The following is a 20001-nucleotide window of genomic DNA, read 5'->3' on the forward strand; positions in this document are numbered from 1 at the left end:
GTTGAATGTCACCGATCTGCGCTTGCTCGGGGGAGATAAGGAGTGGGAGAGATTGAAATTCCGACTCAGTGGGAAATAGAAAACAGCTTTCTTTAAAGTGGGGCCTTCCCCCAACGTTATTGCCTTAAAACAATTGCATCACCCCTCAGCCCCTTGCCTGGTGCTGGCTTAGGGTAATGAGCGTTGTAGTCAAACCTCTGCGAAAGCCGGCAGTGTTAGCCTTTTACCTGATTTCTGTTCCCCACAAGCTGTTTGCTGAGCTTGTTGTCTTGCAAAGGTGTCATTAAATAACATCAACAGTGCTTTGACAGAGGGGAGTGGGGCTACTGGCTTTTGAGGTGTGTGCGCCTCCAGCGTGCCTTGACTGAGCAGCAAACAGCCCAGGGCATATCGTCACCTCTCATGCACCTAGCAATTAAGAGCACATAATAAAATAAAAATAATAGTCAGTTTGGTCTAGTGGTTAAGGCACCAGGCTAGAAAGCAGGAGGCTGAGTTCTAGTCCCACCTTAGGCATGAGAGCCAGCTGGGTGACTTTGGGCCAGTCACTCTCTCTCAGGCCACCTCAACTCACAGGGTGGTTGTGGGGAAAATAGGAGGAGGAAGGAGTATTGAGGTACGTTTGCCACCTTGCGTTATTGATAAAAATAAATGTGGGATGAAAAAACTAAAAAAAAAAAAAAATTAACACGTAAGAGAGAACCAACCCAATAGGCAGGAACAAACTAAGATGAGATAATACAGCCAGGTAGGCCAATCACAGATAGGCACACAAACTATAACAGCCCTGATCAAGCAACAGTCTTTTTGGGCTTCAGCTTCACTATATTGAATTCAGGGACTGGTTCAGATAGATAACTGGGTTATTATTAGGGTACTGATGGTTCCCTGTGTGGCTGGATAACCTTGCCCAGCAGCTTCATGTAGATTAACAGGAGCAGATCCTGGGGTACCCCCAAAACTGTCTGGAATTGGCTCTGGAGGAAGGAGGAGAACCATTGCAACACTGTGCAACCTCCACCCTGTAAGATTTGCCCTGTTCGACAGAGAAACTCCCGTGACACATGTGGTTCACAAAAGAGGTTTACTCATGCGTAACCTAGCGGTTACAAGCAAAGCCAGGACTGGCTTGGTACATTTGCATTACTTGTTTATACTTTTCCCCTTCCTGTGCTTTTCGCCCCGCGATCGCGTTACCGCTGCGGATTATCGGCCCCCCAATAATCCCCCTTAATTGTCCATGATGGCAGGTTCGGCCAGGGTCCATTGTCCTTGATTGGCAGTCCCCTCCGGCGTGGGTTGGTTCCCCCCCGTTACGTGCAAACCCCGAGGTTTCTGAGTTGCGTGGTGATCTCGTTTCGCTGCCTGCGGCTCCGCTCATTGTTGGCTCGCGCCGTTTATCAGTGTAGAGTTAAAACTTCCGCTGCGGTTTTCCTGTTTGGCTGGGCGCAGGTGGCCCATTAATTAGCGGCACTCTCAGTTCCTCTTTCCCTCAGCTAGCCACCGCCAGCAGAGTTCGTGCGGTGTGGCTGCAAGCTCCCCTGAAGCGCCATGCCGGCCGAACCTGACATACCCACCCACCCAGCAGCCCCTGAGCTGGTCCAGAAGGATTCCATGAACAAGGGTATCAAAACTATCATCTACATATAATACAAGGAAAACTATAGGAGACATTGCAGATTCTAGTGCCACAGCAGAAAAATGTATAGAAAGATGTCTGAACACATGTTTCAAGTAAACTGGAAGTGTTAGCTAACTTTGGGTAATTTGAAGACTGATTTCTGCTCCCCACAAGCTGTCATTTATCAAAGGAAACTAAGTCATAGTAGTCAGCGAATCACCCCACTTATAATTCAGGAGCTGGTTCTTGAATTGTGTCTAAACATATTTCACAACTAAGTCTAAAAATATTTTAGTGGAGATTACGTGTCTTAGACTCTCATCTGAAAAACGTGGTTTTAATTAATAAAGGCTATACACTCCAAAGATGGACATTTTCTGGAACATTACCAAAGCCACCCAAATTAGTAGAAGAGTTGATTAATTAGGTAAGGTAAAGTCTCCTTACTTGATTCCTTGTGACCACATGGATATGTCCATATTGTTTTCTTGGCAACCAAATGGAAGTGGCTTGCCATTGCCTTTTTTCAAGGTATTTTTTCAGCTTCCCAATGTAGTTCAACCAGTGCTTGTAACTCAATGTGAATAACTTAAAAGGTTTGTTGAAATAAATAAGTGATCATCTCAGAATTCAAATAAGATATTTCAAAAATTGATAACACACATTAGCCAATGCTTAATTAAAAAAAACAATAATGATGTTGGACACAAATCCAAAATTTGGCCCACCGCACAGTCTAAAGGTTCCCCAAATTTGAAGCCGTGTAGGTGGTTTGGGGTTTTTAAATTATACCAAGAGTCTACAATCCACCAAGACTCTTTCAGAATTAAAGAAAGAGCTGTGCCATTTTGTGAAAAGTGATAAGGAAAGAGAAAGAATGGAGAGAAAGATGTGTGTGTGCTAAAAGGGTAGCAGGTAGAGAGAGGGGAAAAAAAATGAAAGGAAGGTTGAATTGGGGAGGAAAGAAAAAGAAACTGAAAGGTGGAGTCCTTCTAAACCCAAAAACATTTTGAGCTCTCAACCCTGGCACTTCTACTACTTATACATTTCTGTGGGTAGAAGTAAACTTAGCCTGAAGCCAACCATTATTATCAAATGACAGCATTTTCCTGATAATAAATTCTGTTAAATCCACCTCTATGCATCAGACTGAACTAGAAAGAATACTTGTGAAGGAGAATGTTCTTTATTTAAGGCAGACATGAGGAATATATAGTCCTCCAAATATCGCTGAATGACACCTCCCAGTATCCTTCAACATGGCCATATTGTAGTTCAGTAACAGCCCTGGAGGACCATCGTTCTTTATCCCGATCCTGAGGGTGCTCATTTGTAACCTGAAAACTGGCAAGCACATAGAAAGGAAATATTTCTAGTTGTGAGGCCTATGCCTTGTTTGTATATCTGCATGTCCTACAGCATAACTGGCTGTATCTCCTGTAATCTGTTGGTCAGATAGTCGACGGCTAGATCAGCAGGTGGTAGAGCTTGGACAGCCTCTGCAAGCATCTCAAACGAATCATCAAGACTCCAAAGAATTATACATGCCTTTTGTTGTACCGGAAGTTGCATATTACGAACTGCCAGCTCAGCAGACAAAGTCTTCATCTTATGCAGGTGCTCAATTACATTAGCTCCTTGCTCCAGTTTAAGGTTATACAACTGGTTTGACAAACTTACGATGGCAGCTGAAGTCTGTCTTGCATAGATGTTACGCAAAGCCACCCAGCATCCGTTAGCAGTTTCCAAATCACGAACATGCACTAGTTCTGAAGACTCAAGTCCCAATATCAAATTACCATACGCACGGTCCAGCAGGACTTGCTCAGCATCTGTGGGTGCAGCTGGAGCGGGGTTGTTTACAAAACGCCAAAGCCCATCTTTCATGAAGAAAGATTTCATCTTTATACTCCAAGTCTGGTAATTCTTTGGATTCAGTCTTTCAAACGGATGGCTCACTGCCGCTGTAGGTGCCGCCGCCATGTTTCACAATTATAACAGGCACTCAGACACAGAGAAAAAATCCATACTTCAAACGAACCGTTCACAGGCAGGGTAATAAATCCATAAATCACCCTTCACTCAGTCCTGGCTTGCATCCTGGCCTCCGTCCGGGGCACAGTCCTAGAACAGCAGTCCTGGAACCTCACGCCTGGACACTCTGGGCACTCAAGCCTGGGTCCTGTTTCTGGGTCCTGGTTTCTGGGCCCATAACCTGTTGAGCAGAGTATAGCAGTGCTCTCAGAAACCCTTTGCCCACGGAAAAAATACACATCAGCATGATAGGTTTGCAAACTGCAATGTCTATATCTTGCTCTCCAAAGAAACTCAGCCAGAAAATATATACTATCTGGTTGTTTATTGATGAAAATGCAAAACTTCATAAAATACAAGTTGTATACTTACATACATAACATGTACTTACTTACATAACTGTAACTGCAACTACTGGGCTGGGCATACAATGCTCCAGTTATATTGTCACTCCATACCCCCCCACTGGGTAACTAGCATACACATGCCAATAGGTGGCAGTAATTAGCAGTATACGTGCACAACACACAAGTCACAAGTTGTTTTGTTTACATGAGCTACATAAGCTAGACATAATATTATTGTACAGATAACGGGATGAATTTCTTCCCATGAGAAACTCCTGACAAAATTCACATACAGTTTAGTATAGTTGCTTTTGCCTTGTGTTGTCCCAGTAATAGAATGTAATTGACATCGACTAGTACCTCAATAAGCAGTAACCTAGCATCATGACAAAGAAATTAATATTTTTATATGTGAGATAAATCTCACGTAAAATATCTTACAATAAAGGTAGAGATGGGTGTTTGTAAAAAGCTTCATTTATTACATTTAATTAGATTTTGTTTCTATATTGATACTAGATTAACCAAATTACAAATATGGTATACCTAAAAGAATGTTTTAATTACTGCTAAGCTTTAGATATTCATCTTGTAATATAAAATTAAAAAAAAATCTGTTCTGGATAATTGAAACCAGAAATTTGGGAAAAAATCAGAAGCAGATATATTCAAGGAAATAGAATTCAGTTTTAGGAAACTGTTAAACCTTGATTCATACTATAGAGTGGGAAAAAACAACATATAAAAACTAAGGCCAATTGCAGTAATAGTCTGAAAAGATCTGGTGCCTATCTGTGTTGGGAATGTATCTTACAAATTTAACTGTCAACTGAATTGGTTTTCTCCTTTGAATCCTGAGATATATAGTTGATGATTGTGTAAAGAATACTGTTAAGGATCCTTTTCCTTACAAATCTGCCATTACAAGATATCAATTTAAATTTGTAGTGAAGATACATTTCTTGGTTGAAACTCTTAATTCTTAATTCTAATAAATCAACAGTTTTCATAACTTGGTATTCTTTAGATACATCAAACTAGTTTGCATCATGAGCTGCCAGACTAAGGTATGGGAATTATAGTCATATGTTTGTTGGATCTGCCTCCAATTATTCCAGCAAAATAAAACAAGCATTCAGGTTAGGGAAAGTTGTACTAAGAATATGTGGAGAGTTACCTGTAGATTATGTCTTCCCTTTTGCACATTCAACCTGTCTTCAGTATGTTCAGAGCATATAGGGCTTTTATTTAAACATGTGCTACTAAAATTTACATAAAATAAAGCTGACTGTTAGCGTTTCTCTTTATGAAATGTACTCTCTGTCATGAAAATAAGTCATTTTCATTTTCTACTTTACTGAAATGGCAGGATAAAAAATTAACCTGCATTAAACAACCTGGCCTATATAAACTAATCTAGTATTTTCTAACCAGAAAATTTTCTTTCAGAGTCATTGGGAGTTGGGCGGCATATAAATTTAATAAATTATTATTATCATTATTAGTAGTAGTAGTAGTAGTACTGCACTTTTCAAAAATGCTTTTGGTAGTGATCTGCTGATCAAAATATACAAAATAACTCTGTACTAAAGCCAGCTGTTTGCATTCACACCAGTTATAAGACAATAGAATTTAACATGGCATCTAGGTGGACTGTCCCACTCTTGACATTACTTTATTGATATCGGAATCCTCGCAATCAATTAGTCAGCTTGCTAGCTTCGTTTCTGCCATTAGAAAGAGGAAGGGGGGGTGAGGTGAGCATTTTCAGCAGTTAAAGGCAGATGGGCTGTTATTGGAGTCTCAGGAACGTTCAAGGTCGTACCAACGGACGACTGCAAGAAGACTGTGAGAACAATGGGCTGAGAGACAGGAGGGAGTGCACTGAGAAATGGGCAAAAGTAACTTTTTGGCGTGCGGGGGCTTAGCCTTAGCAATGCCTTGGACCTGTACACTACTTCTCAATAAATGAACTTTTCTTTGAACCTTTACTGGTTTCACGGAGAGTTTCTTTTGTTGGGGGTCAGAGATGACAGATCGTTACAATTGATTCAAGTTCTAGATTTTATCACTGCCAGAATGTACAAGACTCTCTCATCAGCATGGGGTTGATTTAAGTGGATTTTTTTCAAGTTAGAATCAAGATAGGAACCCTGCTGTTACAACAGAAGAATATGCTAAAATTGACACACAGAGTTGGTTTTAAGTAGTATAAATTTAAAGCTTGCTGTACTCTTTCAATAAGATCAGAGTTCATAATACTATCTCCTTAGGATGCTATAATTCTCATCTTTTACACTCTTTATTTCTAAAAGCTTACATATAGGTTTCCTGCTTGATAACAACATAATTTAAAACTTATGGATCGGAAGAAACCTTACTTTTCCCCAGAAGAGCCTCTGTAGAAGTACTACATTAGCAATTTTTGTTACTTGGTTTGATACATCAGATACTGCTGATGTCCTGGGCTTGCATTGTGGAAGTTCAGCACTGCTTTTATCATTCTGCCCCCTTTGCTTGCCTCTTACGGATGCCACTGCCAACCCCTGTATGATGGAGCCGTTAAAGGTATGCGAAAGGAGGAATAGCAGAGAAAATGAATGAATTCTTTACTTTCATCTTCATTGCCAAAGATGTAGATCAGATGACTGCACCTGAACTAGCTTTTTAAAGAAAATCAGAGGAACTGAGACAAATAGAGGTAATGAGAGATGAAATTATAAGCCATATTGACAAACTAAAAAATAAAATACCTGGGTCAAAATAGTGTCCATCCAAAAGTTCTTAAGCTAAATATGAAATTGCTGATTTCCATAGGAACATGCAACCTATCATTAGCATCTGTTTGTGAGAACTAGAAAATAGCCAATGTGACCTCAGTTTTAAAAAGAGATCAAAGAATGATAGAAGTAGATAGAAGAAGCTGTAGGTCAGTTAATTTCACATGTCTCAGGGAAAATGGTTGAAAGTGCTATCAAAGAGAAGATAAGCAAACATGTAGAAGAATGAATCTTGCTGAAAAGGAACATGGCTTCTGCCTGGTATGTCTTATCTCATTATCCTTCTATACTTTTTGAGGGTGTCAACCAAGAGACATTGCATACTTGAATTTTCAGAAAGGTTTTGACAAAGCCTTTCACCAAAATCTTCTGAGCAAATGTAGCTGTTGTGGGATTAGAAGGTAGGTTGGGTTGGTAACCATTTAAAAAGGTTAAAGGAAGATAAAGCTTTCATTGGCTCCTGGTTCTGATGGCTGTTTCAGAGGCAGCAGGGCTGGAATCCCTGGTCGCTGGAAGTGACCAGAGAAGGAGGTCTCGCTTCCAGTCCAGTCCAGTTGGCCACTGTGGGACTCAGAAAACAGGACTAGGCAGATCTTGTGCTTGATCCAGCAGGATATTTCTGATGTCCTAATGCTCAGATTTATCTCTTACTGTATAATTATTTACCAAAAGAATAGTTAGATTATAGTGAAATTATATTTCAGAAGTCATTAAAAAGAAAGGTGAAAGAATGTTTTTCAGTTATTTGCTTTATACAGACAAATAGTGCTATTTGGAGCCTACATGGACTTTTCCCCAAGATTGCTGGCAATGCTAGGGTTGTCATATTTCACTTTACAAAAAAGTGGACCCTCTGAAGAATGGGTGGTTATGTAATGCATAGAACAAGAATTATTTATGTATTTATGCTCCTTTTTTGCAGTGAACTTGCAAATGGCTCATTAAATCAGTTATTATGTATTTTGATACTCCCACTACAGTCAATAGGACCCGAAACAGTGTTTCACAATCCAAAGTCTCTACTGCATAGATATTCCTAGTATGAAATCATAAATCTCTGCAATTTATGTCAGTGTTTGTGAAATACAATTCTCAGAAACTAAACCAGCATTTATGCATGATCTCACAAATATATGCCACTAAACTCATGTTTGTGGACATAGGCATCTGCATGTAACTAAGAAACACTGACACCTGTGTAGCAACTTCACAACACAAACCCCTACCTTGATGTCAGATGCAAGTATGTAAATCACAGGATTTGCATTGTGTTGTCCTGACAACTATTTTGTCATTTGCCTCCCTCACAGAAGCTCGTTTTATTCTCCCAGTATGTGCTGTAGGACCCCCAAAGGCTTGATGGCTAAATGCACATAAACTTGCCCACAAAGCCAGCCCTAACCCCACCCCCACCCATCTCTCTGTGTGTTCTGTCTTATGTTCTCCTTTCATCCATCAGGAGGGCCAAGGGAGCTTCCCGAGAGATCTTCCACAGGGAAGCTCCTCCTGGCTGCTACTTGCAATGTGGCCTCAGCTACCACTCCATCCAAACCATCCTATACTGCACAGCGGATATGTTAACATTTCTGTGTGCCATCATATTGCAAACATTTTACAGGGTGTGATAATGAGAAATTACATCACTGGCTTCTAGGAAATAGATATTTTGTGCCTGGCTATAGCCATCATCCCAGCCATTTTTTGAATAGGCAAAACCCTTTCCAGTGGCAGCTGTTTTGTATAAGAGTCCCAAATGAACACTCAAAATCCAATATATTTGCTGGCCCCAAAGAATGGTTGCAAATCTTGGTTTATGTTTTATACTTTGGGCAAGATTGGTATAAGACTGGCATAACTCTGCATGGCCAAAACCTTCAGGGTACTATCTGGAGAGAGAGAAGTCCTACTAGAAGGCAGCACTGCAAACATAGAAAGATACATGGGAACAGAACTTAACGAAAGTCCAAAGCTGAAAGTTCATGTGAACTGAAAGTTGAACATGTTATCTCGCCAAAGAGAAAGTCCTTTTGGAGGAAAGTTGCTCACCTTGGATCATCATTCTACAATGTCTTGACTGCAGCTGGGAGAAAACAGGTGATATTTGCAACCCTCAAAAGGCATATTCCATTATCAGAAGAACTAATAACATATATACAAAATGAGCTAGACAATAGTGTGAAATGCAAGAGGTTTTCAGTTATTTGATATACTTTACATATATCAAAAGGTTTATCACACAAAAATGATAAATACAACATACTAGCATTAGGGAATAAAAATGTATATTATCTGAAATTTTCTTATTTCAGTAATAATTCAATATTCATTTATTTCACCCAGAGAAATTCTTAGCCAAGCAGGGATTTCAGATAAACAGTTCTTCCTGAGCTTTGTCCAGCATTATATCTGCTATTGATAGTAACTGGTGAGGAACAGTTCTTATAATCATCATACTTTTTAAAAGCCAACATTTTATCACCCAAATGAACTACCTTGTGCATTTGTTCCTCAATTATATATCAACATGTACATGCTAGCTATTTCAAAAACAACAGCTATAGAATCAAGAGAAAGATGAGAATTACCCAGGTTAAATGTAAGTTCACACAAGCTTTGTAAAAGGTTAAGGAACTAGAGATGGCATTTGTCCAATTTACTAAGCTTCCTTTGTAAAGTTTTTTGTTGTTGTTTGTGCAACCCAGCCTCTCTGGTTAGTGGAAACTGTAAGTACTGTGAGAACCCAGAAATTGGGTGATTTCAATAACTAGGTTAAACAGTGTTCAGTGACAGATCAAGTAAATGTAAGTCATAAGTAAGAACATCTCAATTACAAATAAAACACCACATGTGCAGGCTGCTGTCTAGTTTATTGGAAAATAGGCTTCCCTGGAACTCTGTTCATGAGGACATCTAAAGAAAGCCAGGTAGAACAAATTGGAAGGGCTCACCTTAACTCTCCTTTGCAGCATATTGTGTTCTTTGATGCACAGAAGTCATTCAAGAAGTCCTTTAATTACAATGAAGTTCTTTCTAGGACATCACACAGAGATGATTTAGAGAAATAAATTATGGCCAATAGATGTCCATACTGTCATCTACATACTGTAGATGTCCATATTGTCAGAATGTCAAACATGGCACTGAAATGTTTGATCTAAAAATTATTAAAAGATGCTCGTTACACATGCAGTTTCTGTTTTGTGCCTATTATAAACACTAAGCTGAAACAGATGCCTCAGAGAAGCACCACTAGATGGCAGTGTTGGCAAAGGTTTATTGTAGTTCCAGCTTTTTCATTTTCCATAGCAGGACACAAAGTAAATTTGTGATTGGGTGTTAAATAAATGATCTAGTTTATGCCACATAATAATTAAGCATGATATATGTAAATTGCTATAGAGTAGTACTGTAGCAAACTGCTGAAGAGGTGTGTAAAACGGTCAAGGATAGGAACCATACTTTTGGTGTTACTGTAGTGCATATTTTCCATTATATTCAGGAGGAGTTAATGTAGGAAGAATCAAATGCCTCAACATTTAGTTATGTATGGGATCACTTCCCATTCATATATCTGTTGATGATCTCTGGATTCTCCTGCAACCATACTGATGAATTTGAGTGGTGTGAGTCCTGAAGATCAATGGCAGAGTTTTCTACTGTTTTTATCTGAAAAGCATAATAAAATCATAATATAATGGTGATAAGATTGATTGACTGATTATGTGCCATCAAGTCAGTGTCATTTCTTAGCAACTGCACAGACCTGCTCCAGGATGATCTGCCCCAACTTAGCCCATCAAGTCTTCCAGTGGTGCACCTATGCTTGTGTTCATTCAGCTTGCTGCTGGTCATCCTCTTCTCTTTCTTTATACCTTTCCCAACATGGTAGACTTTTCAAGAGAGCTAGGTCTTTGCAAACTTTATTAAAATATGGTCTGGTCATTATGCCTCAAGTGAGAACATTAGATTGATTAATTCTACGATTCATTTGCTTCTTTATTTTGGCTATCATGGCTATTCTCAGGAGTCTCCTCTAGCACCAAAGTTCAAAAGCATCAATATTTTTTATCCTGATTCTTTAACTTTTGCTTCCATAGAGTAACACAGGAAAAAACATTGCCTGCACCAGTCTGATCTTTGTAGGTATAGACAAATTACATTATCTAAATATCTTTTCCCAGGCCTTTATTGCTACCCTGCAAAGTAAACTTATTTCTTGACTGCTTAACTGTTGAAAGGCAGAAGCTACCCACCATTTATAGAATCATAGAGTCACTTTGCGTGAGATGGGCAGCTATATAAATGTAATCAATCAATCAATCAATCAATCATATGGTTGGAAGGAACCTTGGAGGCCTTCTATCCAATGCTCTGCCCAGGGCAGGAATCCCAGATAAACAGTTGTTCAACCCTTGTTTGAAACAATGAGTGATCTGTTCCACAGCCAGCCCTGGCCTTATCTTTTCTTTATAACTGAGCTCTTCTACCTCAGTGTGCCAATATATAGTATAGCCAATTTGATTTCCTTATACTCCATCTGGTGATGTCCATACAGGCATTATTTTAGTTTGAAGATCGTGTTAGCAATGAAGAAATCATTGGATTCCCAGAAACTGGTAAGTTGTTCTCATGCTCCATTTCTGTTTCCTAGTCCATACAGTCAAACTATATTTCTTCCTTACTATTTCCAGCTATGGCATCCCAGCCTCCAACCATAAACAGCACATCTTTCTTGCAAGTTCTGCTGATTTCAGATTAGAATTGACCATAAAAGTTGTCGTCCTCCTCTTCTGCATCAATGGTGGGAACAGAAATGTAGGTAACCATCATATTAAAGGGTTGTACATGAAGTCTAATTGATATTGGATATCTCCTAACTCAAATGCTTAGGTATTCTTCCAAAATAGGGCTACCTGAAGCATTGAGATTTTACAGTGTCAGTCCACTGATACATTTTCCCCATCTTCTTTTGCAACCCTGCATGTGGTTGCTCCCTTCCATTTCTCTCTGCTCCCTACAGAGTAGTCCCCTTGTGTCCTTAAGCTCTGTATTTCTTCAGAGCCATTTCTTTAGATGCAGTATGCTGTATCTTGTCAAAAAGCTTCCTTATTCATATAAACTTTTACAGGATGCCAAAGAAAGAGGTGGGTTAGGTCTTCCAGATTTAAAGTTATACTTTGATGCCTGCTGTCTGGTATGGATGAAAGAATGGATAACTTTACAAAACAAGAGGTTATTGGAATTAGAAGGACATAAGTTAAGATTTGGATGGCATGGATATTTATGGTATGACAAAGTGAAAGCTAATATTGATTTTAAGAATCATTTTATCAGACGTTCTATACTGAGAATCTGGACTAGATATAAGGTAAGATCATCTCCAAAAATTCCTCTGTGGTTGTCACCCCAGGAAGCTTTTTATAGAAGACAAATGAGAGTTAAGCAACCGTAGTTGATGTACACAACTTTGTTATTTTCTGAAGGAGAACCTAACTTGAAGAAGAGAGAAGAATTAGAATTGGAAGGTTTTGTTTGCCAATGGTTTACATGTGCACAGTTGCTGGAAAGATTTAAACTAGATAAGAAAAGCTATGAATTTACCACTGAGAATACTAAGTTTCAATATGTTTTGTGTACTAATGATGAACATCTTATTGCTAAAATGTATACATTTTGGTTAAAGATGAATTTGGAAGATTAATGTTAAAGATTGTATGGTTAAATGGGCAAAAAACTTTGGGTATAACATAATGTTAGACCAGTGGGAAAATATGTGGAATAAAGGGTTAAAGTTCACTCTCAATTGTATGTTGAAAGAAAATTTCTATAAAATTATGTATCATTGGTTTTTGACACCAGATAAATGGTCAGAAATGTATAAAGGAACCTCAAATGCCTGTTGGAAATGTAATCAGTGTGAAAGTACATTCTATCCCTTATGGTGGACTTGTGAAAAGGCTAAGAAATATTGGAATATGACATGTATTTTGATTCAAAAGATTTTAAAAATAGACTTGCAATTGAAACCAGAGACTTTTCTTTTAGGTATGATGGATAAACAAATGGAAAGACAACATGGACATTTGTTAATATGATAGCTCCAGCAAGACTTTTATACGCACAAAAATGGAAGGATTTACAAATACCTACTGTTGAGGAATGGATATTGAAATCAATGGAATTGGCAGAGATGGCGAAACTCACCGCTTTCCTCAAAGACAGGGTACTGTCTAACTTTGTCTCTAATTGGAAACCACTCTTAGACTTTTTGTTTGATGCTCAAAAAAATCCAACTTTGATTCTGGGATTTGCTGATTGATGTTATAGAAATATCTTATACAAATTATATGTATTATCTAAATAGATTGATTTTAAGAATCTTCTTCAATATTAGATTAAAAACTATTTTTTACTATGTAAACTTTTAGATTAATTAGAGTAAGAGGCAAATGAATATATTCTGTATCTATACCTGTATGGAAGCTAATCTTTCTTTCTTATGTCCCTCCTCCTCCCCCTCTTTTTCTTTTTTTCCCTTCCTTTCCCTTCCTTTTTCTTGATTTTTCTGTATTTTAACTTTTTTTAAAAACATAATAAAATTTATAATAAAAAAAAGCTTCCTTGTTCATCTGTCTTCTTATGGATTCTTATTTATTCTCTTACAAATCACACAGGACTACAGCTACTATATAAGCTTAGTTTACGTAGGATATTGAGATGCTTGGAGTGCCAAAGGACCCAAAAAGAGTTGCTGTTTGATATAAGAGTATGCTGCAGTGTAAACTTGTAAAAGAGATGGGGAACATGACAATGAATGCACCCAGAAATGCAAAGACTGTTAATATAATCGAAAGTAGTTTGATCAGGACCTCTAATATCATCCTTTATGGACACAGGGCTGATTCAGACCACAAGCTTGAGAGTATGGGCCACTGACCATTTCTCCATAGCGTTGTCCTCTACCATCCCCAGCTCACTGGGAAGGAAACCTCTGCCCATCTTTTCCTGCTATACATAAAAAATGTGATTCTCTGACTTGATTCACCTGCTGCATTTCATTTCATTGTATATAAATGTCTCCATTCCAGTTAGCTACTGTGTGGGAAGAAACCCTCTGCTCTCATCACTAGTCACTGACTGTTATGACAGGTTTTTTCACTAGTTCACAACTTGAACACAAAAGTCTGGTTTCGTTTTTTAAAAGGTTACTGATGGAAGAGCAGAGCAGTAAAAGATGGACCTGACTTTTTTTTACAGCAGGGTGAAATTGACAAGAGTTCAGCTAATTTCCTCTTTCAGAACTGTAAAGCTGTGGTGTTCCTTTTTCCCATCAATCCTCAAAATCATGTCCAAGTACATTCAATTATTTTAACAATCTAAGTAAGAATTTGAAACCCTAAATGCCAAAATCTCCACTATTTGTTGTTTAAGCATAGAAAAAAGATACCAAAATGTTAAAAATATTATTTTCTATCCCTTTGTTCCACTCTAATACATGATATTTATAGACATTTAACATTTTTGTGTTTCTGATTTCAATTCTCTAGTCAGTTCTTGTTCCTTTTAAAAGCCATACTCTATTTATATTTATCTTGCTGCACATATATATGTATGAAAGTTTACTTACATTGTTAAAATAATTTAATGTACTTTATTTTATATAGTTTTATTGAAAGTTTTTATATAATTAAAAGATAAACAAGAACAATGTATAAAAGTAGAAAAAGATAAAAGATTAAAAAAAAAGTTAAAGCAGCTTCCAATCTTTACAGCAGTTACCCCTGTACAAATTTTTATCATTTCTTCCCCTTTAGAAGTACATTATATTGTTCCATTCTTCCCATATTCAACCCCTTTTAATTGACAAACCTAGAAATTGCCAGTTCATTGTTATCCATTTTCAGCAAAAAGTCCATAAAAGGTTTCCAGTCTTTTATAAAAATACTTATTGTTTCGTCTCTAATGAAACAGGTCAATTTTGCCATCTCTGCAAGTTCTGCCATCTTCACAATCCACTCCTTCATTGTGGGTACTTCTGTATTTTTTCATCACTGTGCATAAAGTAGCCTTGCTGCAGTTACCATAAATAAAACCAATTGTCCATGAGTCCTTGCTAATCGTATATCCATAAGTCCTAATAAAAAAAAATGGTTTCATCTGAATATTAGTTCTTAAAATTTGTTGCATCATTGTATGTATGTGTGTCCAATGCTTTCACATGTCCACCATGCATGACAAAATGTCCCTTCATGCTTTTCACACTTCCAACAAGTTTATACATTTTAGCAATCACATGTTCATCATTTGTACATAATTCATTTTCAAATTCCATTTTATGATATTCTATAACTGGTGTTTTAAAAAATCTATATTAAATCTTTGTCTTAATTGTACATATGAGAACCATTGAAAACTCAATCCTTCTGCAGTCAGTTGTTTTAATCTTAAATTCTCCATTTTCCTGTGCTAACAAATTTGGATTTGTTAGCCATTTCTCTTTGCCCACTGTCTTTTTTCTATAAAACACTTCTTGTGCTGATGCCAATAGAAGTATTTTTGGACACAGCCTGGATCTGTATTTATTCCAGATTCTTAATATGGCACTTCTAACATGATTTTTGAAATCTACATTACTTTATTGTACCATAAAAAAAACCCATGCCAGCCACACCTCAGGTTGTGCTGTTCTAGTTCCAACATTCTCTAATATCTCAGCAATGGCCATTCTTTCATCCATTCACTGAGTTTTTTATGGTTAATTTCTCATCAATGATATATTGAGCACTAATTGTACAATCTTGGTAGTTCCTTTGTCCACTTATGGATATTATATTTCTGTATCTATTTTTTCCCCTGTCTCCTTTTGCTTGCTTGTTCACTTTTTTTTTAAAGATTAATAATTAAAAAAAAAAAAGTCCTGCCCAAGGGAGGGAAAATGATTGGTCCTAGCTTTCCCACCATAGGAGAGAGGGCAAGGAAACAGGGGAATCCACCAATCAGAACTTGGTAAGTAAGGTTCACACAGAATACAGACTATCACTGAGAGAAGGTGAGAGAAGGGGTTGAAATCTAGAAAATATTTTTAAGGCGTTTTTCATTTCTAGTCACTTTACATACATGAAACAAACAGCTGAAAGCTGCCACATGGAAAGGCTCCAAAAAATGATCACCAGGGGAAAAAAATATCCACAAGAGATTCTGCCACTTTTTTTTTACCAACCTTCATCCCCAGCCAGCAAGTTCTTGGGAATAGAGGCTCCGTGACTCCAGAGGGTACCACACTGGAGAAGGCTGTTATGCATGACTGCTTTTCAGAGAATAACTTAATCTTAAAGCTGCAGGGTTTCAGGTCGCAGCACTACCTCTATTTTATCAACTGATTACAACAGCAAATCAAATCAAGTCAGTCCAATCCAAATGATATCTTTATTATGGCCATAAGGCCAACTATCAGATAGAAATAGTGGGGCAAAAAAGTATTTAGTCAGCCACCAATTGTGCAAGTTGTCCCACTTAAAAAGATGAGAGAGGCCTGTAATTTTCATCATAGGTATACCCCAACTATGAGAGACAAAATGGGGAAAAAAATCCAGAAAATCACATTGTCTGATTTTTAAAGAATTTATTTGCAAATCATGGTGGAAAATAAGTATTTGGTCAATATGAAAAGTTCATCTCAATACTTTGTTATATATCCTTTGTTGGCAATGATAGAGGTCAAACGTTTTCTGTAAGTCTTCACAAGGTTTTCACACACTGTTGCTGGTATTTTGGCCCATTCCTCCATGCAGATCTCTTCTAGAGCAGTGATGTTTTGGGGCTGTCGCTGGGCAACACGGACTTTCAACTCCCTCCAAAGGTTTTCCATGGGGTTGAGATCTGGAGACTGGCTAGGCCACTCCAGGACCTTGAAATGCTTCTTACAAAGCCACTCCTTCGTTGCCCGGGCGGTGTGTTTGGGATCATTGTCATGCTGAAAGACCCAGCCACATTTCATCTTCAATGCCCTTGCTGATGGAAGGAGGTGTTCACTCAAAATCTCACAATACATGGCTCCATTCATTCTTTCCTTTACACGGATTAGTCATCCTGGTCCCTTTGCAGAAAAACAGCCCCAAAGCATGATGTTTCCACCCCCATGCTTCACAGTAGGTATGGTGTTCTTTGGATGCAACTCAGCATTCTCTCTCCTCCAAACACGAGTTGAGTTTAGACCAAAACATTCTACTTTGGTTTCATCTGACCATATGACATTCTCCCAGTCCTCTTCTGGATCATCCAAATGCTCTCTAGCAAACTTCAGATAGGCCCGGACATGTACTGGCTTAAGCAGGGGGACACATCTGGCACTGCAGGATTTGAGTCCCTGGCGGCCTAGTGTGTTACTGATGGTAGCCTTTGTTACTTTGGTCCCAGCTCTCTGCAGGTCATTCACTAGGTCCCCCCATGTGGTTCTGGGATTTTTGCTCACCATTCTTGTGATAATTTTGACCCCATGGGGTGAGATCTTGCATGGAGCCCCAGATCGAGGGAGATTATCAGTGGTCTTGTATATCTTCCATTTTCTAATTATTGCTCCCACAGTTGATTTCTTCACACCAAGCTGCTTGCCTATTGCAGATTCAGTCTTCCCAGCCTGGTGCAGGTCTACAATTTTGTTTCTGGTGTCCTTCAACAGCTCTTTGGTCTTGGCCATAGTGGAGTTTGGAGTGTGACTGTTTGAGGTTGTGGACAGGTGTCTTTTATGCTGATAACAAGGTCAAACAGGTGCCATTACTACAGGTAACGAGTGGAGGACAGAGGAGCCTCTTAAAGAAGTAGTTACAGGTCTGTGAGAGCCAGACATCTTGCTTGTTTGTAGGTGACCAAATACTTATTTTCGACCATGATTTGCAAATAAATTCTTTAAAAATCAGACAATGTGATTTTCTGGATTTTCTTTCTCATTTTGTCTCTCATAGTTGAGGTATATCTATGATGAAAATTACAGGCCTCTCTCATCTTTTTAAGTGGGAGAACTTGCACAATTGGTGACTGACTAAATACTTTTTTGCCCCACTGTAAAACAGGTACAAATGAAGATGTATAAAACAAAAAGAAAGTTTTTTTTTTTCAGAGCCAAGGTATACACATACACACATACAGAAGTACAAAATTGGGCAACCTGGAAGGATATATCTGAATGGTCAGACAGGAGAAGGGACCAATAGAATTCATGCTTTCTGCAAGGCAATTTCTTCAGGTTAGGATAAATATCGTCTGGGATTCCCTGTAGAGAGAGCAAAGGAACCCCCCCCCCCGAACTCCATTGCGTTGCTCCCCCACCAAGTATAAATACATTAATAAAATAGAATATTTTTGTAGTGCCCCAATAAGACAGCAGAGGACACTGCATCCATCTTGGCCAAAGTGAAGACCCGGCAAAATTTCAGGACTGTGATAGATGAGAGGTAGAAGACTGGCACATGCCCATTAAACACCCAATGATGAAGAACCAAACAATGCCCAAGACTTTTCTTCAGAAATGATCAACTCTGAGAGTTCCAATGCCTTTTTTTCCTGGAATCCCCTTTCAAAGAAGACCATCAACTTAAAAAGTACTTTGAGACAGCTGATACCAAGCACCAAAATTGAAGGAACAACTTCTTGTCCTACCGAAATTTGATACTGTGCTGCTTCATTATGAACTGAAGATGCTAAGCATCAATATATCTGGCACGACTGTCTGAAAGCAAACTAAATTTCATTCTATGTTTATTTCTTGTAACTAAAAGAAAAATATGTATTTTTCCATTCAAGCATGTTGCTTCTCACTGTCATAGAAATGAAATAAAACTGATATACAGAATGATTTTAAAAGGCTTCTTTTTATTTCCATGATTGCACATTGGCAATTAAATAATATCTCAACACACTTATAAATGGGTATGTATGCTGCTAAATAGTTAAGGACATGGACTAATGGGAGGGATTTATTTAACTGTTAGCAGTGTAAATCATTTTGTATGGACAGATTAAGGTATTTTGGCAAAGACCTTCTTATAGAAAGTACAGACACATTTCAAATAATTTGAAATTATGCTCCAGTTTCTGTATTTGCATGCTATTTTGGCCCATTTGCTTCAAAGGAATTATAAAAAATAAAAATAAAACCAACATGAGGTCCATTTACTATCATTATGCATTATTTTCCAAAATATAAGTGAAATTTTGGCAAATAACATTTATACAAAAAAAAAATCCCCAAATCAATGTAAACTACAAAATTACCCTCTAATAAATAAAAGTATGCACTTCATATTTCATATTTAGGTTGTTTCTTAATACAGACCAAAAGCAAGAGGCACAGAGATTAAATAAAGTGGTGAATATGGGCACAATATAGCTCAGACTAGTAAATTGCTTTTTTGGAAACAGCCATACATATGGGGCAGGTCTATACTTGCATAACTTCTGCTGCCCTAGATAGCCCTGCTGAAACTAATAGAAATAAGATGCTTTTGCAGGTGGACATCACATCTGGCATACACATTCACAGTTAGTTCAGCAAATACACATACACACACACTTGGTAGGGCTTGAACAGAACTTGTTTTGTGATCTCATCTAAAGACTATGTTGGGACAACAGTGTGGACCAAGCAACAAATCAGTGGAATGAAGTTTACTTCAGTTTTGTTTAGATGTCAAAATTAAGAAACGTGAAATTAAGAAACTGGTCAATAAGTACTTGCATGCAAATGCTTGAGGGTTAAAACAACTAGCTAGGACTAAAATCAAGTAATACTGTCCTCTCTAAAGCATAGGAATGTTGATATGCTCATTAAAAAAGCAAAACAACCCGTTTATGAATTGGGGAGTCTGAGCAAAATAAAAATGAAATTGCTGACCATATTGTGGTGGAGGAAATATGAATCAATATTTCCTCAAAAATTTGTAAGAAAGCAGGTAAGGGACAATTTAAGGGCTATATTTTCAAAAGTGGATTGTACAGATATCTATCATGTTCAATGTCATATTCACCATTTGTACATTCTCTGTGACACATACTTTAAAACTACCTAAACCATTTATTCCAGCATATCCCCATGGAGATCAGCTTGACTTTTCTGGAACAAATCATTTAATAGTTATATATATATATATATATATATATATATATATATATATATATATATATTTAATATAGGAACAGAACAAACTTGTATCCAACAGAGGGG

The sequence above is a fragment of the Python bivittatus genome, unplaced genomic scaffold (assembly GCF_059951505.1).
Source record: "Python bivittatus isolate LINGU-HERP-01145 unplaced genomic scaffold, Pbiv_v1 ctg000060_np1212, whole genome shotgun sequence".
Taxonomy (NCBI): domain Eukaryota; kingdom Metazoa; phylum Chordata; class Lepidosauria; order Squamata; family Pythonidae; genus Python; species Python bivittatus.